This window comes from Antedon mediterranea, chromosome 6, assembly GCF_964355755.1.
Source record: "Antedon mediterranea chromosome 6, ecAntMedi1.1, whole genome shotgun sequence".
Classification (NCBI taxonomy): Eukaryota; Metazoa; Echinodermata; class Crinoidea; order Comatulida; family Antedonidae; genus Antedon; species Antedon mediterranea.
In genome coordinates, this window is record NC_092675.1 from 20,249,029 (window position 1) to 20,262,001 (window position 12,973).

At 34.0% G+C, this 12,973-nt stretch overlaps 1 pseudogene; it reads left to right on the forward strand.

Moving 5' to 3' along the window:
* The first annotated feature begins 1,897 nt into the window (after positions 1–1,897).
* LOC140052467 (uncharacterized) lies at positions 1,898–10,590 on the forward strand (annotated as a pseudogene).
* The last annotated feature ends 2,383 nt before the right edge of the window (positions 10,591–12,973 follow it).

Consider the following 12,973-nt stretch of genomic DNA (forward strand, 5'->3'; position numbering starts at 1 on the left):
ATTGCAGGGAAGGGGTCTTTAAACTGAAATACACTTTCAATACAAATGTACTGATTTCCAAAGTGGTTCAGTAAACATATTTACAACAAAAATAAAATATAAAAGAAAAACAAAAAGAAAGAAAACCGATATAAAACTATTTACAATTGTGAAGGCAAAAGGTTAATACATATATGTTTTCTATAGTGAAGATTTAAAAGTTGCCAAAGACATATTATGGAGTTCTGATTTTATGTTATTTGGTAGAGAATTCCATAGTTTAGTTGATCTATAAACAAAAGTTCTTTTAGCCTGAGAGTTATTCCATGAAGTCATTATTACACATATACCCAAGCACAATATCTATGTATTTTCCACTCTGTCTGATCTAATTAATACCCCTTTTTTTTACACTGCCAAGCTATGTGAAAGTGTTCTCTTCCTTTTATTATTGATATTGTATAGTTTTCCAGTTTTAATTTTTGTTTTAGTCATAGTCAATTGACTATGTTTTAGTGTAGTGTAATATGAGGTTCTACAGCTATATTAAATATGCAAGGTCTTGTACTCACCTCATAAATATTGGGCATAGGTATGTAAACAAAGACAGATATCATGTATCAAGTTATCTTAATCTCTACAATTCACTTCTATTATAACATCAGTGCTATGAACATCATAGTCTTTTCTGCAGAGTTTCTTTAAAATTAACATTACCAAAACTCAATTTTGTAATTTGTTAACTGTAGTGTAAGTAAAAATCAATATTACAATTTTCTTGTTATACAATTATGATTTAACCATGTAGGTTTATGTAATGATTTAGTTTGTATTATTAACATACAGAACAGCATGTACAGTGTCACAAACACAATGTAATGGTGTGGCCAATCAGATTATAAGGGACATAAATTATTTTGGACTAGTAGGTTAGGACTAGTAGGTTAGGACTAGTAGGTTAGGACTAGTAGGTTAGGACTAGTAGGTTAGGACTAGTAGGTTAGGACTAGTAGGTTAGGACTAGTAGGTTAGGACTAGTAGGTTAGGACTAGTAGGTTAGGACTAGTAGGTTAGGACTAGTAGTTGAACCTGAATGAATGGCATACTGTTACAGTGTTTTGTATAATTATTTTAGTAGGGAGAACCGGTACCTCATTAACAGTCAATGTATAAGGGTTGCAGTGTTGCGTATGTCTTTATACTTTCCGTTAATAATAATTAAACAATTATCTAATCAAACTTCGTAATCTAGTAATATAATAAAGCTCAATATAAAGTAACAAATGTCAAGAATAAGTAAACGACAGAAAATAAATATTCCTTTGCTTTATAATTAATCAGTACATAAGTTCACAATACGCAAGTACATAAGTTCGTTCCAGGTTGACTTGATGCGGAATACATTGCGCATCACTTAGGGGCCTTTCACACCTGTTCTGGCATGGTTCTGGTTCGGCGAATCGAACGGCAATGTTTCGTTTTCACTATGCTCCACATGGCTATGCGCCAATCGATATGCGCATGGCCGCGTAAAAATGAAACATTGGCTTTGCCAGCGCCAGACTGGAACCGTGCAGACGGGCCCTTTACCCGTGTGGTTCAGCGACCGGGTTGACTTTTTACGTTGTTTAAACCGGCCTGAATTTCTGCGTCCCAGGTACAATTCGGGTTACTTAATTCTGGATCAACTTGATTTGAGTTGTTATTTGTCCTAGACTCCTACTGTAAATTCAAACTATACTTTCAAATGATGTTTTTATTTACGATATAATTTTGTACACAATTTTAATTTCAGTGATTTTTTTTATGAATGGTGGGTAATTTCTTTTTTTTCAGTGACTTCTTGAAAGTGTACCAATACCCAGCGGTGGAAAACCGGGGCAAGTCAGGCTTACAGTACTTATGCCATCTGTGAATAATGAATTTATACAAATGTGAACATTGTGGAGATAAACTTCAAACACACCAAGAGTTTAAATTTCTTCAATGTCAAGTGAACGTTGTCAGACTTTGTCTAGATTTAAATAGTGGATGGAGCAGACATTTGGGAGAGTACACAGAGGAGACGCCATATGAATGTGTACATTGTGGAAAGAAATTCAACCAGAATGACGATTTGAAAAAACATTTGAAAATGCACACAGAAAAGACACCATATGAATGTGAACACTGTAGGAAGAAATTCAACCAAAATGACGATCTGAAAAGACATATGAGAATACACACAGGAGAGAAACCATATGAATGTGAACATTGTGGGAAGAAATTCAACCAGAATGACGATCTGAAAAAACATATGAGAATACACACAGAAGAGACACCATATGAATGTGAACATTGTGGGAAAAAATTCAACCAGAATGACGATCTGAAAAAACATATGAGAATACACACAGGAGAGACACGATATGAATGTGAACATTGTGGGAAGAAATTCAACCGGAATGACAGTTTGAAAAAACATATGAGAATGCACACAGGAGAGAAACCATATGAATGTGAACATTGTGGGAAGAAATTCAACCGGAATGACAGTTTGAAAAAACATATGAGAATGCACACAGGAGAGAAACCATATGAATGTGAACATTGTGGGAAGAAATTCAACCAGAATGACGATCTGAAAAAACATTTAAAAATGCACAAAGAAGAGACACCATATGAATGTGAACATTGTGGGAAGAAATTTAACCGGAATGACGATTTGAAAAAACATATGAGAATGCACACAGAAGAGACACGATATGAATGTGAACATTGTGGGAAGAAATTCAACCGGAATGACGATTTGAAAAAACATATGAGAATGCACAGAGAAGAGACACCATATGAATGTGAACATTGTGGGAAGAAATTCAACCAGAATGACGATTTAAAAAAACATTTGAAAATGCACACAGAAGAGACACTTTATGAATGTGAACATTGTGGGAAGAAATTCAAAGACAATGATGATCTGAAAAAACATTTGAGAATGCACACAGGAGAGAAACCATATGAATGTGAACATTGTGGGAAGAAATTCAACCACAATGATGATCTGAAAAAACATTTGAGAATGCACACAGGAGAGAAACCATATGAATGTGAACATTGTGGGAAGAAATTCAACCAGAATGACAGTTTGAAAAAACGTATGAGAATACACACAGGAGAGAAACCATATGAATGTGAACATTGTGGGAAGAAATTCAAAGACAATGATGATCTGAAAAAAAATTTGAGAATGCACACAGGAGAGAAACCATATGAATGTGAACATTGTGGGAAGAAATTCAACCAGAATGACAGTTTGAAAAAACGTATGAGAATACACACAGGAGAGAAACCATATGAATGTGAACATTGTGGGAAGAAATTCAACCAGAATGACGATCTGAAAAAACATTTAAAAATGCACAAAGAAGAGACACCATATGAATGTGAACATTGTGGGAAGAAATTTAACCGGAATGACGATTTGAAAAAACATATGAGAATGCACACAGAAGAGACACGATATGAATGTGAACATTGTGGGAAGAAATTCAACCGGAATGACGATTTGAAAAAACATATGAGAATGCACAGAGAAGAGACACCATATGAATGTGAACATTGTGGGAAGAAATTCAACCAGAATGACGATTTGAAAAAACATTTGAGAATGCACAAAGAAGAGACACCATATGAATGTGAACATTGTGGGACGAAATTCAACCAGAATGATGATTTGAAAAAACACTTGAGAATGCACACAGAAGAGACACCATATGAATGTGAACATTGTGGGAAGAGATTCAAAGACAATGATGATCTGAAAAAACATTTGAAAATGCACACAGAAGAGACACCATATGAATGTGAACATTGTGGGAAGAAATTTAAACATAAAGGGAATTTGAGAAGCCATTTGCGAATACACACAGGAGAGACACCATATGAATGTGAACATTGTGGGAAGAAATTCAAAGACAATGATGATCTGAAAAAACATTGGAGAATGCACACAGAAGAGACACCATATGAATGTGAACATTGTAAGAAGAAATTTAAACATAAAGTGAATTTGAGAAGCCATTTGCGAATGCACACAGAAGAGACACCATATGAATGTGAACATTGTAAGAAGAAATTTAAACATAAAGGGAATTTGGGAAGCCATTTGCGAATACACACAGGAGAGACACCATATGAATGTGAACATTGTGGAAAGAAATTCAACCAGAATGGGATTTTGAGAAGACATATGAGAATACACACAGGAGAGAAACCATATGAATGTGAACATTGTGGGAAGAAATTCAACCGTATTGGGAGTTTAAAAATTCATTTCAGAATACACACAGGAGAGACACCATATGAATGTGAACATTGTGGGAAGAAATTCAACCATATTGGGAGTTTGAAAAGACATATGAGAATACACACAGGAGAGAAACCATATGAATGTGAACATTGTGGGAAGAAATTCAACCAGATTGGGAATTTGAAAAAACATTGGAGAATGCACACAGAAGAGACACCATATGAATGTGAACATTGTAAGAAGAAATTTAAACATAAAGGGAATTTGAGAAGCCATTTGCGAATACACACAGGAGAGAAACCATATGAATGTGAACATTGTAAGAAGAAATTTAAACATAAAGGGAATTTGAGAAGCCATTTGCGAATACACACAGGAGAGAAACCATATGAATGTGAACATTGTAAGAAGAAATTTAAACATAAAGGGAATTTGGGAAGCCATTTGCGAATACACACAGGAGAGACACCATATGAATGTGAACATTGTGGAAAGAAATTCAACCAGAATAGGATTTTGAGAAGCCATTTGCGAATACACACAGCAGAGACACCATATAAATGTGATTGTGGAAAGAAATTTAAATATAAAGGGAATTTTAGAAGCCATTTGCGAATACACACAGAAGAGACACCATATGAATGTGAACAATGTGGGAAGAAATTTAAATATAAAAGTAATTTGAAAAGACATATGAGAATACACACAGGAGAGAAACCATATGAATGTGAACATTGTGGGAAGAAATTCCATCAGAATGACAATCTGAAAAACCATATGAGAATACACACAGGAGAGACACCATATGAGTGTAAACATTGTGGAAAGAAATTCAACCAGATTGGGAGTTTGAAAACTCATTTAAGAATACACACAGGAGAGACACCATATGAATGTGAACATTGTAAGAAGAAATTTAAACATAAAGGAAATTTGAGAAGTCATTTGCGAATACACACAGGAGAGACACCATATGAATGTGAACATTGTGGGAAGAAATTTAAATATAAAAGTAATTTGAAAAGACATGAGAATACACACAGGAGAGACACCATTTGAATGTGAACATTGTGGAAAGAAATTTAACCACATTGGGAATTTGAGAAGACATTTGAGAATACACACAGGAGAGACACCATATGAATGTTAACATTGTGGAAAGAAATTCAACCAGTTTAGGAGTTTGAAAATTCATTTGCGAATACAAACAGGAGAGACACCATATGAATGTGAACATTGTGGGATGAAATTCAACCAGAATGACGATCTGAAAAAAACATTTGAAAATACACAAAGAAGAGACACCATATGAATGTGAACATTGTGGGATGAAATTCAACCAGAATGACGATCTGAAAAAAACATTTGAGAATACACACAGGAGAGACACTATTTTAATGTGACCATAGTGGGAAAAAATTCAACCAGATTGGGAATTTGAAAATTCATTTGAGAATACACACAGGAGAGAAACCATATGAATGTGAACATTGTGGGAAGAAATTCAACCGGAATGACGATCTGAAAAGACATATGAGAATACACACAGGAGAGAAACCATATGAATGTGAACATTGTTGGAAGAAATTCAACCGGAATGATGATCTGAAAAAACATATGAGAATACACACAGGAGAGAAACCATATGAATGTGAACATTGTGGGAAGAAATTCAACCAGATTGGGAATTTGAAAATTCATTTGAGAATACACACAGGAGAGAAACCATATGAATGTGAACATTGTGGGAAGAAATTCAACTAGATTGGGAATTTGAAAATTCATTTGAGAATACACAGAGGAGAGAAACCATATGAATGTGAACATTGTGGGAAGAAATTCAACCAGAATGACGATCTGAAAAAACATATGAGAATACACACAGGAGAGAAACCATATGAATGTGAACATTGTGGGAAGAAATTCAACCGGAATGACGATTTGAAAAAACATTTGAGAATACACACAGGAGAGAAACCATATGAATGTGAACATTCTGGGAAGAAATTCAACCGGAATGACGATCTGAAAAGACATATGAGAATACACACAGGAGAGAAATCATATGAATGTGAACATTGTGGGAAGAAATTCAACCAGAATGACGATCTGAAAAAACATATGAGAATACACACAGGAGAGAAACCATATGAATGTGAACATTGTGGGAAGAAATTCAACCGGAATGACAATTTGAAAAAACATTTGAGAATACACACAGAAAAGACACCATATGAATGTGAACATTGTAGGAAGAAATTCAACCGGAATGACGATTTGAAAAAACATTTGAAAATGCACAAAGAAGAGACACCATATGAATGTGAACATTGTGGGAAGAAATTTAACCGGAATGACGATTTGAAAAAACATATGAGAATGCACACAGAAGAGACACGATATGAATGTGAACATTGTGGGAAGAAATTCAACCGGAATGACGATTTGAAAAAACATATGAGAATGCACAGAGAAGAGACACCATATGAATGTGAACATTGTGGGAAGAAATTCAACCAGAATGACGATTTGAAAAAACATTTGAGAATGCACAAAGAAGAGACACCATATGAATGTGAACATTGTGGGACGAAATTCAACCAGAATGATGATTTGAAAAAACACTTGAGAATGCACACAGAAGAGACACCATATGAATGTGAACATTGTGGGAAGAGATTCAAAGACAATGATGATCTGAAAAAACATTTGAAAATGCACACAGAAGAGACACCATATGAATGTGAACATTGTGGGAAGAAATTTAAACATAAAGGGAATTTGAGAAGCCATTTGCGAATACACACAGGAGAGACACCATATGAATGTGAACATTGTGGGAAGAAATTCAAAGACAATGATGATCTGAAAAAACATTGGAGAATGCACACAGAAGAGACACCATATGAATGTGAACATTGTAAGAAGAAATTTAAACATAAAGTGAATTTGAGAAGCCATTTGCGAATGCACACAGAAGAGACACCATATGAATGTGAACATTGTAAGAAGAAATTTAAACATAAAGGGAATTTGGGAAGCCATTTGCGAATACACACAGGAGAGACACCATATGAATGTGAACATTGTGGAAAGAAATTCAACCAGAATGGGATTTTGAGAAGACATATGAGAATACACACAGGAGAGAAACCATATGAATGTGAACATTGTGGGAAGAAATTCAACCGTATTGGGAGTTTAAAAATTCATTTCAGAATACACACAGGAGAGACACCATATGAATGTGAACATTGTGGGAAGAAATTCAACCATATTGGGAGTTTGAAAAGACATATGAGAATACACACAGGAGAGAAACCATATGAATGTGAACATTGTGGGAAGAAATTCAACCAGATTGGGAATTTGAAAAAACATTGGAGAATGCACACAGAAGAGACACCATATGAATGTGAACATTGTAAGAAGAAAGTTAAACATAAAGGGAATTTGAGAAGCCATTTGCGAATACACACAGGAGAGAAACCATATGAATGTGAACATTGTAAGAAGAAATTTAAACATAAAGGGAATTTGAGAAGCCATTTGCGAATACACACAGGAGAGAAACCATATGAATGTGAACATTGTAAGAAGAAATTTAAACATAAAGGGAATTTGGGAAGCCATTTGCGAATACACACAGGAGAGACACCATATGAATGTGAACATTGTGGAAAGAAATTCAACCAGAATAGGATTTTGAGAAGCCATTTGCGAATACACACAGCAGAGACACCATATAAATGTGATTGTGGAAAGAAATTTAAATATAAAGGGAATTTTAGAAGCCATTTGCGAATACACACAGAAGATACACCATATGAATGTGAACAATGTGGGAAGAAATTTAAATATAAAAGTAATTTGAAAAGACATATGAGAATACACACAGGAGAGAAACCATATGAATGTGAACATTGTGGGAAGAAATTCCATCAGAATGACAATCTTAAAAACCATATGAGAATACACACAGGAGAGACACCATATGAGTGTAAACATTGTGGAAAGAAATTCAACCAGATTGGGAGTTTGAAAACTCATTTAAGAATACACACAGGAGAGACACCATATGAATGTGAACATTGTAAGAAGAAATTTAAACATAAAGGAAATTTGAGAAGTCATTTGCGAATACACACAGGAGAGACACCATATGAATGTGAACATTGTGGGAAGAAATTTAAATATAAAAGTAATTTGAAAAGACATGAGAATACACACAGGAGAGACACCATTTGAATGTGAACATTGTGGAAAGAAATTTAACCACATTGGGAATTTGAGAAGACATTTGAGAATACACACAGGAGAGACACCATATGAATGTTAACATTGTGGAAAGAAATTCAACCAGTTTAGGAGTTTGAAAATTCATTTGCGAATACAAACAGGAGAGACACCATATGAATGTGAACATTGTGGGATGAAATTCAACCAGAATGACGATCTGAAAAAAACATTTGAGAATACACAAAGAAGAGACACCATATGAATGTGAACATTGTGGGATGAAATTCAACCAGAATGACGATCTGAAAAAAACATTTGAGAATACACACAGGAGAGACACCATTTTAATGTGACCATAGTGGGAAAAAATTCAACCAGATTGGGAATTTGAAAATTCATTTGAGAATACACACAGGAGAGAAACCATATGAATGTGAACATTGTGGGAAGAAATTCAACCGGAATGACGATCTGAAAAGACATATGAGAATACACACAGGAGAGAAACCATATGAATGTGAACATTGTTGGAAGAAATTCAACCGGAATGACGATCTGCAAAAACATATGAGAATACACACAGGAGAGAAACCATATGAATGTGAACATTGTGGGAAGAAATTCAACCAGATTGGGAATTTGAAAATTCATTTGAGAATACACACAGGAGAGAAACCATATGAATGTGAACATTGTGGGAAGAAATTCAACTAGATTGGGAATTTGAAAATTCATTTGAGAATACACAGAGGAGAGAAACCATATGAATGTGAACATTGTGGGAAGAAATTCAACCAGAATGACGATCTGAAAAAACATATGAGAATACACACAGGAGAGAAACCATATGAATGTGAACATTGTGGGAAGAAATTCAACCGTATTGGGAGTTTAAAAATTCATTTCAGAATACACACAGGAGAGACACCATATGAATGTTAACATTGTGGGAAGAAATTCAACCATATTGGGAGTTTGAAAAGACATATGAGTATACACACAGGAGAGAAACCATATGAATGTGAACATTGTGGGAAGAAATTCAACCAGATTGGGAATTTGAAAATTCATTTGAGAAAACACACAGGAGAGATACCATATGAATGTGAACATTGTGGGAAGAAATTCAACCGGAATGACGATTTGAAAAAACATTTGAGAATACACACAGGAGAGAAACCATATGAATGTGAACATTCTGGGAAGAAATTCAACCGGAATGACGATCTGAAAAGACATATGAGAATACACACAGGAGAGAAATCATATGAATGTGAACATTGTGGGAAGAAATTCAACCAGAATGACGATCTGAAAAAACATATGAGAATACACACAGGAGAGAAACCATATGAATGTGAACATTGTGGGAAGAAATTCAACCGGAATGACAATTTGAAAAAACATTTGAGAATACACACAGAAAAGACACCATATGAATGTGAACATTGTGGGAAGAAATTCAACCGGAATGACGATTTGAAAAAACATTTGAAAATGCACAAAGAAGAGACACCATATGAATGTGAACATTGTGGGACGAAATTCAACCAGAATGACAATTTGAAAAAACATTTGAGAATGCACACAGAAGAGACACCATATGAATGTGAACATTGTGGGACGAAATTCAACCAGAATGATGATTTAAAAAAACATTTGAGAATGCACACAGAAGAGACACCATATGAATGTGAACAGTGTGGGAAGAGATTCAAAGACAATGATGATCTGAAAAAACATTTGAAATTTCACACAGAAAAGACACCATATGAATGTGAACATTGTGGGAAGAAATTTAAACATAAAGGGAATTTGAGAAGCCATTTGCGAATACACACAGAAGAGACACCATATGAATGTGAACATTGTGGAAAGAAATTCAAAGACAATGATGATCTGAAAAAACATTTGAGAATGCACACAGAAGAGACACCATATGAATGTGAACAAAGAAGAAATTTAAACATAAAGGGAATTTGAGAAGCCATTTGCGAATACACACAGGAGAGACACCATATGAATGTGAACATTGTAAGAAGAAATTTAAACATAAAGGGAATTTGGGAAGCCATTTGCGAATACACACAGGAAAGACACCATATGAATGTGAACATTGTGGAAAGAAATTCAACCAGAATGGGATTTTGAGAAGCCATTTGCGAATACACACAGCAGAGACACCATATAAATGTGATTGTGGAAAGAAATTTAAATATAAAGGGAATTTTAGAAGCCATTTGCGAATACACACAGAAGAGACACCATATGAATGTGAACATTGTGGGAAGAAATTTAAATATAAAAGTAATTTGAAAAGACATATGAGAATACACACAGGAGAGAAACCATATGAATGTGAACATTGTGGGAAGAAATTCCATCAGAATGACAATCTGAAAAACCATATGAGAATACACACAGGAGAGACACCATATGAGTGTAAACATTGTGGAAAGAAATTCAAGCAGAAATGGTATTTGAGAAGACATTTGAGAATACACACAGAAGAGACACCATATGAATGTGAACATTGTGGGAAGAAATTCAAACAGAATTGGCACTTAAAAGCTCAAATGAGAGTGCACACAGGAAAAAAATCAAAAAATCATAATGGCAGGAGAAGAAATTTGAGAGTGCACACAGGAGAGACATCTTAAACATTGTGGGATGGAATTGTTCATTGATAATTAAGTTTTGTGATCTTTTTTCTCTTTAATTGTTTTATATTTTCAATATCATTGAATATTATAGTATAGGCCTAACTAATATATCTTATCAGCTCTGTCTACACTATCAAACGTTATGAGACTAAAACGTGTAGACATAGCTTTAGAGAACTTTTTTGTAATTGTTTTTTTTTCTTTTGATGTTTTATTTTCTGTTTAAAAATAAGTTTTTTGAGCTGTGATCGTTAAAATTTTATATTTGTTGCATATTTTATATATGTTTGTTGAATTCAACATAAAGATATTGTATGATGTGTTTATGAATAAATATACAGTACCTTGAATTATTATATTGTGGGGTTTTCTCGATATACCTTCATCCTTCAAATCTTTTAGGAAAAAAAAGCACCATTATTATAAAGAAGGTCATCTATTTTTATTTTGTGAATATTCTGTGAGACTCCACTAAAAAACCATGTTTTGTGGTATATGTTGTCATTGTACGTACGGTAAGTTAAGCTGAGCTTTTTCTCCATGATTACTTTAAGTATGCGAACTCAACCAATCCAAGTCTTGAAATTTAAGAAATTATTGTAAGATATGTAGTAACACTTTTTAAAAACTTTTTGGAAATTATTTATTACAATTGCATATGTATTTAAACAAATAGAGAGACTAGGCATCGGAATCTTAACACATTTCTATTTATATTTCTGACATAACTTAAGTATTCCTAAAATTGAGGGTGCCAAAAATAAAATTTAGGAGATTGAAAGGAAGCGGGAAGCCACAAACAAAAACAAAATTATGGTGTGCTCCCTAGCACGATATGGTTATCTGTGGTACCACGACATCAAATGCTTTGATGTTATCGCCTTATGATGTGTGGTGGAAAGGGGGACGTTTAAATCTGTGAACCCTAAACACAGAAGCTCGCATAGCTTTAACTCTATTCCACCGACCGACAAGGGATCGATTCAACACGACGCTCTGCCGACTGAGCTATCCGGCCCTCTGGTTTATCGCAAGGCTAAAACTAGATTCGTTTCTTCAAAATTACGTCATGAATATGCAAATTTATGACGTATAAGACTATACTATCGTCACCCTTTATTACTCATGTACATTGTTGCATAACAGATAGTGCTCTAGTAACTATCGTTTGAATTCTCTCAACTCTAATAGCTGGGGTTTAACGACTCTCTACGGATTTTTTTTAAAAATAAATATAAATTGTTTTTCTTTTATTTTGAAGGAGAGATATTTAGAGAGTCAAATTAATTTAGGATAATCACAACGATATATTTAGTGTAGACAACACAATAAAACATTCTTAATATCAGGTAAAAAATAATACTGTTTCTTAATTGCTGTCCTAATGCAAATAAACACATAATAATAATTACATACACCCTGTATATTAGTACTTTAAATATCGATAGGCTTTTTCAGTTGTTGAGGCATACTGTACATTCTGGAAACTTAATTATAAAAATATTTTTTTAAACACATTTATTATAAATTTTTTCAATACACGCCCTTATATTGGAAGGTATGCTTGGTTGAATTAATTTGAAAAATCATTTTAAAAATAGGCCACGTACAAAATTATAACATTACATAAACTCATTACAAAAATACATTTATAGAAAATATTCAAAATAGCCTATAAGGAAGATTAGGAGCTTTTTTCCGTTAGGGTCCTTTCATGTGACTTATCAGGATTTAATCCAAATAATAACAATCTTTGTGAAATCGTTCGTTTATTCTTAAAGAGATGGATATATTGTTTACTGTA